General features: G+C 43.2%; 1 protein-coding gene across 5 annotated transcripts in view; it reads left to right on the top strand.

The window, feature by feature from the left end:
- The window catches only part of LOC132124966 (serine/threonine-protein kinase BRSK2-like), a 238580-nt gene that overhangs the window by 134088 nt on the left and 89819 nt on the right, over positions 1 to 14673 (top strand). The window lies entirely within an intron of this gene.

The following is a 14673-nucleotide window of genomic DNA, read 5'->3' as shown; positions in this document are numbered from 1 at the left end:
TAGCAGTCTTAACGTTTTTTTCTGTACAATGAAAGTTAATTGTGACCAAAAAGCATCACAAAAGTAGTCAAGGGTGTTTAATGCTCTCATTTCCGCCTCTTCTTTATCCTTAAGTTATTCCAAAAATAAAGATAAAACTAATGAATTAATGAATAAACAGTGCTTACAACCATATAATGTTATGTGTTGCCTGTAAAACTATACTGTACTTTGGGTAATAGTTGGCCCATAATGATCTCCTCTGATAAAAGCAGTCATGGGAACACAAAGACCGAAACTGGAGACGAAAGATCCTGATTAAAGATAATTGTCTTTCAAGGGATGCGTATTAAAATAGGAGATGCTTGTTATTATTTGGAAACGGGGGCAAGCTTCTGGAATGCCTTAATATTAGAACATCCCCTAAAACATATGCTAAAAATGTATAATTTTAGATGCGAACCTAGGGTAACTGTTTTCCTTTTGCTTCAACGTATATTAATGAGGAAGGGATTTGGCCGGGGACGAGAAGCAATAAATAAACTCAGCAAGATTAGAGACCTTAAACACTGCAATTCTTTCAGATATTTGCACATTTGAGGTTTGGCCAGAAGGCAGAAGTCCAAATGAAGATCTTGCTGGAAACAAGCAGCACCTGAGGCTCAAAGACTTCTGGTTTTGGTTTTGTAGGAATGACATCACAATATAGTTATGTTTTTATTAGCATTTTAGGTGAATACCAATTGTGGAATAAATAAATATATATATATAATCATCTACCAAGTATCGCTCTGCTTGACTTTTGATATGCATATATACATATAAAATCTGTATGCTTACTGATACTAAACTTCTGAACCGTAGGAGTGTTATTTTAGTATAATTGAAACATTTCTGTTTCTTTACTGTATTTTCCATTATCTGTTAAATAGTAGTTTTAGCTTTTAGTCATTTATATTTGAGTTTTATTTCTGTGTATATACTTTATATTTTTTATGTTTTATTTTGTTTATTTCGGTATATTAGGTTAAAAATATATAAATAAATAAATGTATGCATTTAGCAGACGCTTTTATCCAAAGCGACTTGTGTTCCCGGGGAATCGAACCCACAACCTTCCACTTGATAGCGCAATGCTCTACCACTTGAGCTACAGGAACACTATATATATATGTCTTGTGTATTCAATATATATATATAAATGCTTTCATGGTTTTAGGTTTAGTTAAATATAATATCCTTTTATTATTATTTATTTTATTTTTATTTATTATTTTTTTAAAGATGTAAATAAATTACAGTTTACAATATATTCAAATAGAAAATAGTTAATCGAAATTCCAATAATGTTTCAAAATATAACTGTCTTTATTATATTTTGACCCAATAAATGCAAATATATTTATCAAATAAAACTATTTTCATCCATTTTGGCAGAAGCTTAAATTTTAAATCAGTCCACATTTTTGACAGGTAATGAACACGTTTAAAAAAACATGCTGTTAACACGGTACATGGCCAACAACCCATGACATTTCCATTTTGCCTTGTTTGGAAAACATTGAAATTCTTTAAGCGCACATTTCCATATCCACTCTGTGTCTAGCAGATCATTGTTCAAGCACAGCTCTCTGATCACGGCAGCCAATCAGAACGGCTCACAGAGCGAACAAACCCCACATCTGAGTCTCATCAGCACTAGCACCACCACATGAACTCCAAATGACCCACTTGCACTTCACTAACAATCAAGACAATTCAACTCACACTAATCATATGCTCCTCAGGTCTAAACAGTCTGTGTTTACATTATCACTTATTCCACATTTCACATAAATAATGCATGTACCACTTCCCCTGAACTTGAAGTTTAATGCGGCTGCAACAGATATTACAATTTCCAGCCCTTGTTTTCACGTAATTACTTCGGTATACAGTAAAAGTCAATTCAAGCAACACACCAATTTATCTCCACATGGGTTTGGGAGATGAGGGGGTGGATTGTCAGGGTTATTTTGGACAGCGGCCTTCGTTTCGGAGCGCGTGTGTGTGTGATTTGGTGTGCTGTCTAACTCTTGGCTTTGACATTCTCATTGTCGTCCTCCTGTCACCGAGATGAATATGGGCTATCCCAGCACCTGTCTCTCCTCTCATGCCTGCGCCTCTAGACCAGCATTGCAAATGTCACCTTTTTAAATGCAAATGTTTCATTCTCTGTTTCCGTCCTGGCACCTCGGTCCAGACGCGGTGTACCGCTGGGAATGAGATTCTCACAGTCATTCTCTGGAGTGTACACACCTTATATTGAGGATTTTATATTGAGGACGTAACCGCATGAAATCCACACAAGCACAGGCCAAACTCACAGGAGCCATGATGAAGGATTATAAGAAAGAGGATTAGATATATAAAAAGATGATGTTATGGAAGCTATGAGCATTAGATAAGGATTTCAGTTTGGGTTTAAAGAAACAGTTCAGCCAAACATGAAATTTGAATGACTCGTTTCATTTCAGTCTGTTTATCACACAAAGCTGTCATATAACATATGAAGACTTGAATTTTGTAATACAGACCAATGTTATGATACCTCTTTTGCGTTATTTAAGTAACATTTATATATTAGTAGTATTGTAGTATTTATAAATATTTTGAATTATATTTTTATGGTTTCTGTTTTAGTTAGATTTTTTTAATGAGTAAAGTTTCAGTAATTTTGTTAGCTTTTGTCATTTTTATTATGATCTTTATTATTATTATTATTATTTTTTTTTTCAATTTTAGTTTTGGTTATTTTAGAACCTTAAAATGTATATGCCATTATAGATATGTATAAAAATTAATATTTAGAATTAGAATTTTTGTTTATATTTTCATTCACTCACATTTCTGTTTAAGTAATTTTGTTAGATTTTGACATAATAATAATAATAATAATAATAATAATAATAATAATTATTATTATTATTATTTATGTTTTAGTAATTTTGTTAGATTTTGTAATAATAATAATAATAATTATTATTATTATTATTATTTCAGTTTTAGTTATTTTAGTACTTCAATTTAAATATATATTTCATGTAGTTGGCAGGAAAACAACATTGTTAATTGTTGTTTGAGTTTTTACAATTTATTTTATGTATTTATTAGTTTAATTTAATTGTGAATTCGATTTTTATTTTATTTTAATTACCAAAAAACATGGATGAGTTCTTCAGTCCCAACCCACTTTCATTGTATGGAAAAGAACAACTTGGACATTCTGCTAAACTTCTCTTTATGTAATTCATAGGAGAAAATTCAGTTTTAGACCAATATGAATGTAAAAAAATTGGTTCTTATTTATTTTTTCTTTGTGTGTGTGTGAACTGTCTGTTTATTTAGTCCACTGTTAGTTGTCCATTGTTAGTTAGTGATCATGACAAAAAAATACACAGATTTTTTGTGTTGTTATGTTTGTCTGAATTGTGACAGAGTTGACTTAAAGGCAGCTTAATAATAATAAAGATAAAAACACTCAAGATCAATACAAAAAATACGTGGGATCAATACAAAAAATATTATATTTCATTAAAATGTACTATTTTCCTAATAAATGTGTCCGCAATGTGCATTGTTAAGCTTATCAGAGTATCACATTGTTAGCTTAGCAACATGCTATCAATTGTGAGTCGCCTTGCTCATGTGCTTCACTTGAGGAGTGCTATTTGCTGCCAACATTGTGCATTTCAAATCACTTGCTTCTATTTCTTAGCTTACCTCCGAAGGTAGCTTACTGAGTAAACATTATATAGCAATGCGGCTCACAAGGCTTTGGAACAGAGCTTGTGTTTGATTTCGGGTGTGTAACTGATGGTCTCTGTGATTGAACATGAGTCTATAGTGTACGTGTGTGAATGCGAGTGGGATGTGGCGTCTTGTCGAGGCCTAAGGGAATATTTAACATTTGTAACTCTCGAGATTATAGAGTTTACATTGACTCATAGCTACACATACCGTAGTCTGCAGAAAGCAGATAAGTCCCTGTGTGTGTGTGTGTGTGTGTGTGTGTGTGTGTGTATGTGTGTAAACATATATAAATATATGTATGTATGCTTTTCTTCATGTGAGTGGTTTAGTGCGTCTCTAAAAACTAGAGGTTTAATCTAGATTTCAGGCACGTTTCAAAGTCAGCCAAGTAAATAGATTAGGTTTAGCGTATCAGGGTTTAGAGGGATAAGAAATGTAAACACACACACTGGAGTGTATTTGATCTGGGAGTTTGAGGTAGACCTTTTTTTTTTTAACCGAATGCTAGTGTACTACACAGTACACACTGTATACTACACTGCAGTATTTAAATATGCTGTACTAAATATGCTAGCACTCTCAAAAATAGCAGCAAATACTGCATTGTAAACATAATCTGTATGTGTGTGTGTGTTTTGAGCACAGCGAGTGGCTAGTCAGAACATCAGGGCTCTGATGATTGTGCTTCCTGTGAGCTCTGGGCCTGATTAAAGCTCATTATCCATGGTATCTCACTCTCTCACTCTCCTCTACTGACACAGCATCAAAGAGACACAACCAATAGAACGATAGAGGGAGAGAGAGGAAAAACAGGGAATAGATGGATACAGATAAGTAGACCAAGATGAATGGAAGGAGAAATGAAGTTATATAGAGTGTGGGATAATGTATGTGAGTCAGATCACTATTTTTGACTTTCGGTAATACTGGCTATGTTAGACGCATTCAAGTGAATGTTCCAGAACCTCTTGTGCTGTATAAATGGTTTTCGTTCAGGATATTGAATAGCTGCCATTGTATTTTAGAAAGAGTCCCTCACAAGGCAATCATCATATTTTGGGGTTCTTGGCCTCAAAAACCATTGGTGTAGCTCTTGTGATTCATCTCCCAATTCAGCTGGTTGTAGTAGGAGTAGCAACATTACAGTATAAAGCAACAAACAGAACAGAGAGTTCCAAAGAATTGAATCACTGTCAGTGCGAATGCACATTTGTCAACTCCTAGTTATAATTCAAGTGATTGAATCAAAATGGGATCCAGCTCTTCTTCTTATGCGGTTTGCAACTCAGAACATTCAGCCCACTGAACTCCATTATGATGTAGAACTGTAGACCTCTCAGCTACTGATTTGGCATGTTGAATACTTGATTCGCTCCTCGAACAGTCATACACTCTGTTCTGAAATGAACTATCCCGGCAGAAAAAAGCTGAGACAGCTTTTGAGTTTTCCCATTGGGTTTGCAGATCTTTGCTGTGCATTCGTGAATCAAATAGCTATAGATTCTAGCATTGCTTCTGGCCTAGTAGAGGCTATCATGCTCTGAACTGGGTATTAGACGCCCTTTGCAAGGCATAAATCATCCCACAATCTGCACCGTCTACCCTTGGCTTCTGCTGGTATTTTTTTTAATTCATCCAGTGACTAATGCTCAATGTCCACTCTCTGATCAGTGGTACCAATTCAGGTGGCTCCTTGCAAAGGCTGTTGGTTTATTTCATTGTTTTGGGCAGGATGCCCTCAATGAAATATTGAAAGACATCGGTTTTCATGTGCATTACTTTAGGCTGAGAGGTTACGCCACTTACCAATTGAGGAACCTTTGATGGAGCATTTGTTGGATATAAATGAATACAATTATTTGGAGGGTAGTGAAAATTCCAGATGATGCAATACCACAAACTGGATTTCCAAAAGCACAAGTGGACCTGTCACTATTCCCATTGCCTACATCAGTGGTTCTCAATTCCAATAATCACATATCACTTCAGACATTTGATCTAATCAACTGTAAGTGCCCTGAGGAGTGGACATCATAGGATATTCTGCCATGAATCCAGTTTGAAGAGAGTGTATATTAGGGTTGGGCCAATAGACGATGCCATCATCCATTGCCGATAGACATCATGATGTTGAGCTGGCATCACAATACCATGTTTGGAAAGAAAATGACATGCATATTGAACCCTTAAAGGGAATATATATGAGATGGGAGGAAAATAGATATTTCAGTATTTTCCCCTTTCAGTTATATACTTGGGTAATTATACTGCATATATACTTTGAGCATCAGGGAGCCACTATTATACCTGGAATTTGAATGCACGATCACTTTTTTTTAATTTCGAGATTCACGGTCGCATGAGCTTTGGAGCCGCAGTACTTACCACAAATTTGTCAAGATTAGATGTTTGTAATGTAACAGGCAACTACAACGGACGTGACAGTTGTACACTGGACTGGGTACTGGGTACTCGATGACTGAAATTGAAAATCACTGGCCTTCATCATTGGCTGGAAGACCACATTCATGGAGAATGCACAATTTGCAATTTTCCTTAATTATACACATCTGATTCAGGTCATCAACTCATTAGTAGAGACGTCAAGACCTCAGATGGGTGTGTCAGACAAAGGAGACGTGCAGGAATGTAGTTAGGAACCACTAACTATATCAAGGGTGGCCAACCCTGATTCTGGAGCTCTGATCAAACACAAATGAACCTACTTAAGATTTTGAGGAGCACTAGATAATTACAGTCAGGTGTTGGAGCAGGGTTGGAACTGAACTCTGCAGGTAGGTAGATCTCCAGGAATAGGACTGGGCACCCCTTGCCTACACCAACATTGAAGCCCAACTTTTTGAAAAACTTGTTGAAATCTTTGGATTTGTAGTGGATTTTCTGACATCAGCAGTGAATCATTGCCGTAAACCAGGGGTAGCAACAAGTCACACTCCCTGACTGAATGTCTTATACAGAGGGCACACAGACTGACCCTTCCCATTCATGGGAGACATGTGTTGCATTCTTCAAACAGACCACTTGGAAACAAAGCTGTTTTTGATACCAAACCCACTCATGGAAGACTAAAGCCATCATGTTTACAACTGGGACAATGTTCACTTAGCAAAATCAACTGGGAAATTGATTTGATCTGTAACTGTAGGGATATCAGCTTTACATTTTCATTCCTCTAATATCCTTACCTTTCATACCATAATGCTGAACACAGGTAAAAAACGTCTCAGGTTACGAATGTAACCATGGTTCCCTGAAATGGAACGAGACACTGCGTCCTCTGAGGGGACACTATGGGGAACACCTCTTCGTGACCCGTGTCTGAAGCATACTTTGAAAAACGCCAACGTGTTGGCCGGCGACAGCCTCTGACGTCACTACCAGCGCGACTATAAATACGCGCTCGTAGGACCCGTCACTTATCTTCTTCGTGAAGCTTGCGTCCGAAGCATGGCAGGGAGCTAGAGGACGCAGTGTCTCGTTCCCTTTCAGGGAACCATGGTTACATTCGTAACCTGAGACGTTCCCTTTCAAGGGAACTTCGAACTGCGTCCTCTGAAGGGACACTATGGGGAACAGTATACCCACGCCGCCATGCTGAGGGGAGTGCAGACCAGAATCATGGCAAACACTAAGTACCAACTCTACCGCTTTTCTCTTCACCGGGAGTCGCCCCTGGGACGGTTTGACGGCTGTCTTATGACATTATCCCTTACGGCCAAAGGCCTAAGCTACATACCCAACTTACCTGTAGGGCCCTGGCCCGGGGTAGAGCTGAAGGCTTGGAATCACAAAAGATTCCTCTAAAGGGATACGCCTAAGAGCCTGGCACTTTCCTCTACCAAGTCTTTGCCTGTCACACAGGGGCTACTGCTAGCTTTCGCAAAAACTTGCCGAAAGGGCTGTCCCCACAGCACTCTAGTAGCGGCGCCCTGTTCTAGATAGGTATCAGAGGATACCTGGGTGGAGTGGTGCCCAAGATGAACGGGGCTTAACCGACTCAAGAAAGGGCACGAAGCAGCCGCGCGAAGCCCTTACCATATAGGATTTTAGAAAGAACGCAGAGTACTAGCGTGCGAACTTACCACAGTGTGGATTTCAGAAAGTGTGCAAAGACTTCACGTGCACACTTACCATAACATGGATTTACAAATACTGTTCTAAGGAGGGGCTCTTGTGGAACTCTGATAGAGCAGCTCGTAGATAGAATGGCCCGGGAGCAGAGCAATTTGGAGGACGGAACGTACAGATGAAGCCTCGGCCACGCCTGTACCATGGCGTCCAGCCCCACATGGAGCTGGATGAGTCAGAGGAAGCCAGAGGGGATAGTGCGACGCTCTCTCGAGCCGCAAAACCGATCCACCCAGAGTCTTGCGTGCACACTTACCACTTTACGTGGATTTCAGACAGTGCGCAAAGCGTTAACGTGCACACTGACCACCATGTGGATTTGAGAAAGTACACAGGCCTAGCGTGTGTACTGGAAGGTTACCTGACAACCACAGTATGTGGGAGCTCACATTCAGAGAGGCCTGTGAGCCTGCTACCTGATAACCACAATATGTGGGAGTTCACCTATATGGAGCTCGACTCCAGGGAGGCCTGGTGAGGCCTACTACCTGACAACCACAAACCGTGGGAGCGCGCTTTTTAGGAAACGCACAGTATGTGGGAGCTAAATCTCCAGGGAGGCCTGGTGAGGCCTACTACCTGGCAACCACAGTATGTGGGAGCTCGCCTTCAGAGAGACCTGGTGAAGCCTACTATCTGAAAAACCACAACATGCTATCTAATGGAACGCACAGTATGTGGGAGCTAAATCTCCAGGGAGGCCTACAACCTGGCAACCACAGTATGTGGGAGCTCGCCTTCAGAGAGACCCGGTGGAGCCTACTATCTGAAAACCACAATGTGCTATTTAGTGGAACGCACAGTATGTGGGAGCTAAATCTCCAGGGAGGCCTGGTGAGGCCTACTACCTGGCAACCACATTATGTGGGAGCTCACCATCAGAGAGGCCTGATGAAGCCTACCACCTGATAACCACAATATGTGGGAGTCCACCCAGCCCCTCATGTTGAGGGAAGCGATGCTTGAGGTGTATAGCAAATACACACCAGCTGAATGAAGCCGATGGAACCCAGGGCTAATCATCTTAAGAAAGGGAACGAAGCGGAGTGCGTAACCCTTACCGTACCGGATTTTAGAAAAGTGCGCAAAGTCATGCGTGCACACTTACCACTTACGTGGATTTCAGACAGTGCGCAAAGTATTCACGTGCACACTGACCACCATGTGGTTTTGAGAAAGTACACAGGCTTAGCGTGTGTACAGAAAAGTTCCCAAGCATCGCAGAGGCGCAGGATCACACGGGAGAGGTGAGCTCCAACCCTCAGGGGGGCAACACCTGAGGCAGTACATACAGAGGACTCTGTAACCACCACCTCCCCGGATGCGCCAAGCGGCCAGGCGGCCCCTCAGGGTGACCTGGCCGGACATCTATGGAATTCCCTGCAGTGCTGTGCCACCAAGCTACTGTAAAGGAAACTCACAGAGATTGTAGTAGACATATGACCACCAGCAACATAACATCCATAAACAGGTAAAGCAAGGGTTACGTACTCACCCACCCTCCTGTACTGGAGTCCCGCCTGCGGGGCGCCCCCTTCTGGTCCGGACCGTCAGTAAGGCGGTTGCTATGAACATAGAACCAACCAAAACATCATAGGTCCAGGAAGGAGACTGTTATGTGAGAGACTGTCCACCTAACCTCGATCAGGTGGAGAGCTGGTGGCTACAGGGGAATTAGGCAGGGGAGGACAAAAAACAGAGGTTAAAACAGAGGTTAAAAACATCCGGAGCTACTAGGTCTTCCTACCGCTCTGACACGGGCGAGGACGCTGCCCCATCTGAATCACGTCCCTCAGACCCTGCTTACCACTCCGTGACCCGCGGTTCCTCTTGCCCCTGCCCTTAGGTGGGGGAGGAGCGCAAGCCGCAACACTAGCCTTCTGCTCCCATCTACGATCCTCAGATCGAGATGGGCCAGGACCCCTGTGTTGTCCTGGACCTTCGTGGAATGAAGGATTTAAAGGCTGCTGGATTTAAAGGCCCTTGCCTCCCTGAACTTTTCGACCACCATCTCGACGGAGGTACCAAAAATCTCAGAAGGCGAGACCGGAGCATCGAGAAGAAACCCCCTTTCTTCCCTCCCGATGTCTGCCAGGTTCACCCACAGATGTTTCTCCGTTACCACCAGCTCGGCTACCTGGTCAGGTGAAAGGCCCTCACCTGTATCCAGGTCCTTCAGCAGGTCAGCCTGGTAGGCCTGGAGCACCGCCATCGTGTGCAACGAAGCCACAGCCTGACCCGCTGCCGCGTATGACCTGCCATTTAAGTGGGATGTATCCTGGAGGGGCTTAGATGGCAAAGAGGGAGATTTAAGAGAGGATGTTTGCCCCACAGAGAGATAGCTAGCCAGCGTCTCTTCTACCGGGGGCATCCTCTCATAGCCGTTCTCGTGCATGCCCTCGATATTAGCATAGCTCGTATGCTGAAACCGGTGGATGCAAGAGGAAAACGGCCTCTTCCATTCCTTTTTGACTTCTGCATGTAAGTCAGGCAAGAATGGAAGGCTCACCTGGGCTGGAGGGCTATGGTCAGACAAATAACGCTCATCGAGGCGACCTCGTGACGTTACCTTTCTGGCACGCTTCCATGGCAAATCTAATTTTGCCGTGGCGCGATCCATAACCTCTAACAGCTCCTCATACGCGGGTCAGGAGGATTGAGAAGGCTCAGCCTCAGCTTCTTCGCCACTCTCAGACATCTCCTGCTCTTCCTGGGTAGAACCCAGCAGAGCACTCACTTCAGTGTCAGAATGGGTTAATGATAACACATCTCCCTCCAGAAGTTCGCTCTCATTCGCCGCCGGAGAGTGTGAAAGGGAAGGTCCCTCTCTACACTCCTCAGCGAGATCCATCTGTGATCCCCACGAGCTCATTTTCCTCCGTGCCTCGGCAACGGCGGGTCCTGAGCCGCGGGATCCAGATGGCTGTCCATCTTTCCTCTTTCCGCTTTCTCAGAGAGAAACGCTCGCAGTGCACGCAGATCGCCCCCTCAAGGACATCGCGTGCGTGCTCTTCGCCCAAACAAGAGACGCAAAGAGTGTGCGTGTCATCAGGTGTCAGATAATGTGACACGGATGCACACACTGTCTAAACGCCTTGCTAGTGAAAGCCATGATGATAACAGTAATAGATCGCTCTTACCGTTTTGGTCGTTTCTCAGATGCACGCTTCAAACAAAACAGTCAATGAAGACGAAGAAGATAAGTGACGGGTCCTACGAGCGCGTATTTATAGTCGCGCTGGTAGTGACGTCAGAGGCTGTCGCCGGCCAACACGTTGGCGTTTTTCAAAGTATGCTTCAGACATGGGTCACGACGAGGTGTTCCCCATAGTGTCCCCTCAGAGGACGCAGTTCGAAGTTCCCTTGAAAGGGAACTAACTTTAAACTAACTGTGGTTGTCTGTCAGATGGCCTGTAGGGTCATCTTTGGCTAATTAAAGGCTGATTTATACTGAACACATCTGCAAGTTTGCCTGGGTGCACACGGCAAATATGGCATCATCACGCTTTTGGCAGAAATTTGCTTTTGAGTGCACGCGAACTCATTTTGCGCGGCAGAGTACACAGCATTTTTTGTAACTTTCCACACAGCTCCGCTTCCGAAGATGCATGAGTTCTGAGCAATACTAACCGAACAGGCATGCCTGTGCCAGCGTTTTTTTCAATTTGTGTGAAACAGAACAGTTTGATGTGAAGTTCAAGCTCCAACAGGTGATTTTTATCGCTTTCAGGGAAAACAATGCATAGTTTTTTTTTTTTAGTTTTTTTGCATAGTTTGTCCAAGGCTTTTATTTTAAGTACGTTTTATATTTATCGTATATAGAATGCTATTTCATTTAGATGCTATTTATACACTATTTGCTTAATGTTGTCTTGTGTTTGATGTGAAATAAAGCCAATAGTTTAAGATTGTTTTAATCAGTTTGCACATAAAGAAATGATTAATACATCAACTCACTCATCACGCAAGTATTGTACCGTCAAATGACTTCTTCTCACCGGTGATTCCCAATGGTTTTAGAGGACAATTACTCCTCGTTGCCCCCTGTCATTTCAAAGAGTAGTACAATGGCGAATGCGACAAGTATAAAAGCCTCATCCATTTGGGACGGTGCGTGCGCAGTCAGCGGAGGCTTGCAGAGCGGAGCTAGGCAAAAAGTATAAATCCCACTTAAAGCTGCAATGGAGTCCAGACCTTCTGCCACAAACTTAAGCTCTGGTTCCTCAAGACCTGAAGATTTTTTGATCAAGTGGTCCTAAACACTTTGATTGGCTGGTTCGGGGGTGAATTTGATTAGGGTAAGAGCTAAACTCTTCAGGATGCATGCCATCCAGGAACAAGGTTGGCTACCCCTGGTGTAAACTGTAGTAAGCTCATTTAGGAAAATCAAGTATTTAGAGATATCCTTGATGCTTTGAATGTGAAGAAGAACAGTTGTGTTGATTTTAAAATAAGAATTCATGCACAAAAATGGAAAATGAGTGAGCAGTATATGTGAAGAGAGTGATGTGAACTGCAAGAGAGAGAAACAGGGAAATGGGATGGAGAGGTCTGTCAAGGCATGAGTAATTGCCCCCTTGAAGCAAATAATTGAGGCAGGTGCAGGGTGAGGGGTGTGGGTGGGTAAAGCATGACCTTGAGCCCTATAACTCCTGCAATCCTACAGATAGATGGATAGAGAGAGCCCTACATCAGCCTACATTGCCAAAAAGAATTAATTAAGACAAGAATAGCCAATGCAGGGAATCATGGCTGTTTCACATGATTGGTTTCAGTCTTCCCCAGTGAACTGAACTACATACAAGTGTCAAGCTACACTGGTACCCCAATTCCAGTGGTGTGTGTGAAGGTCAAACACTGGAATGCAACATACAGATCAATTGTTTAAAGTTAAATAATTTTAACTTTGACTCTGCCACAGAACTTAAGGTGCTGTCAATGAATACTGGATTTTCTGAGACTAATCTTGCACTTATCTAAAAAGAGTAAACTGGAGTGCACAATTTTAAAGACATATTGTGACTTTCGCAGAATAATAATCTCATATACATGTTATTATGTGTATACTTTCATTAGTTTACTCTTCATCCTGAACATTTACATAAACAAATAGTAAAATTGTGGCACATATGTATGATTCAAAACTGAAGAATATTGCAAATTTGGAATTGCAGTTGTATATTGTGGAAATCTTGTCGCTTTACTCTTTTTCAATGCACTTCGAAAAAAACCAAAAAAACACATGAGAATGTAAATAAATACATTATGCATCTAAATAAATTAAGGCATATAAATAATTAAGGTTCCTCTTCAGGAACTCGAGCTGCGTCAAATGCGCTTTGGGGAACGCGCTTAGCGTGAGCGACTCTGAATATCGTGTGTAATCAGTCCAATGGAAGAGCGTAACGTCACAGGCGGGGTGACGTAAGCGACCAGGAAGCTATAAAAGCACGTGCCGCGTAGCTGTAGCTTCGCGTCTTTCAGGAAGCGCTCTGTGTGTGAATGTCATTTGTTTGTCTTGTGAGTCTTATTTACTGTTGTCTGTCCAGTTAGAGCTCCTAGACATGCCGAAGAACAAGGCGAAATCAAAACATAGTGAAGGCGATTCCAAATCACGTTATAGGTTGTGTGTTCCTCCCTGCCCGCGATATATAACGGGTGGTGATACACACAGCTTATGCGTGGTTTGCCTGGAAGCGAAGCACGCTGTCGGCTCTCGAGGGGGCCGACTGTCTGCACTGTGAGCGTATGTCGGTGCGGCTGCTTCGTTCCCGGAGGGCCCTCTTCGAAGCACGCTCTGCGGTTCCTTCCACCCAGGGAGAGGGATCGACGCTCTGCCTCTCTTCCTCCGAGGAGGTCGATGTGGAGTCTGTCGACAGGGATTCGCCACCCTATTCGCCGCAATATGAGGAGCTCTTGGAGGTGGTTACTCGCGCGGTGGCCAAACTAAGCATTGAGTGGCCCGCCAAAAAAATGACCGAACCGCAGCGAAGCAAGCTCGATGAACACTTCCTGCGCACGAGTCAGCAACCTCTCAGACGGGGCCTTCCATTCTTTCCCGACCTGCATGATGAGATCGCCAGGTCTAGGAAACGCCCATTTTCAGCCCACCTCTACATCCCCTCGTCTGACTACTACGGCAACGTGGTGGGGATGGGAGAGCATGGCTATAGAGCGAGAGCATGGCTATAGACGCTCACGAGCTATCTGTCCCCCGGCGCGGCATCGTCTCTGAAGGCCCCGACATTGCCCTCAAAGCCACTCAGAACAACATCGGCTTTGATGGGCAAAGGGTATGCGGCTGCAGGTCAGGCTGGTGCGTGTCTGCACACCATGGCGGTGTTACAGGCGTACCAAGATGACCTGCTTAAAGAGCTAGATGAGGGAGAGGAGATCAAGTCCCATGATATTTCAGAGCTAAGAAGGACCGCTGATCTCTCCCTCAGCGCCACCAAGGAGACCGCCCGAGCGATTGGGCGGTCCATGGCAGCTATGGTGGCCACGGAGAGGCACTTATGGTTGACCCTGTCCGATATGAAAGAGCGGGACAGGGTCTGCCTCATGGACGCCCCGATTCAGCCGACTGGCCTGTTCGGCAACGCAGTCAATTCTGTTGTCGACAGGTTTCAGGAGGCCCGCAAACAAGCGGCGGCGTTCCATAAGTTCCTCCCTCATCTCTCCCTCGGGGCATCTGGGCGGGAGATGCCCCAGCCGCACCCTAGCTCCTCATACTGCGAGGCACAAAAACAGAGC

This window comes from Carassius carassius, chromosome 43 (genome assembly GCF_963082965.1).
Source record: "Carassius carassius chromosome 43, fCarCar2.1, whole genome shotgun sequence".
Classification (NCBI taxonomy): domain Eukaryota; kingdom Metazoa; phylum Chordata; class Actinopteri; order Cypriniformes; family Cyprinidae; genus Carassius; species Carassius carassius.
This window is presented reverse-complemented; position numbering and strand designations above follow the sequence as displayed.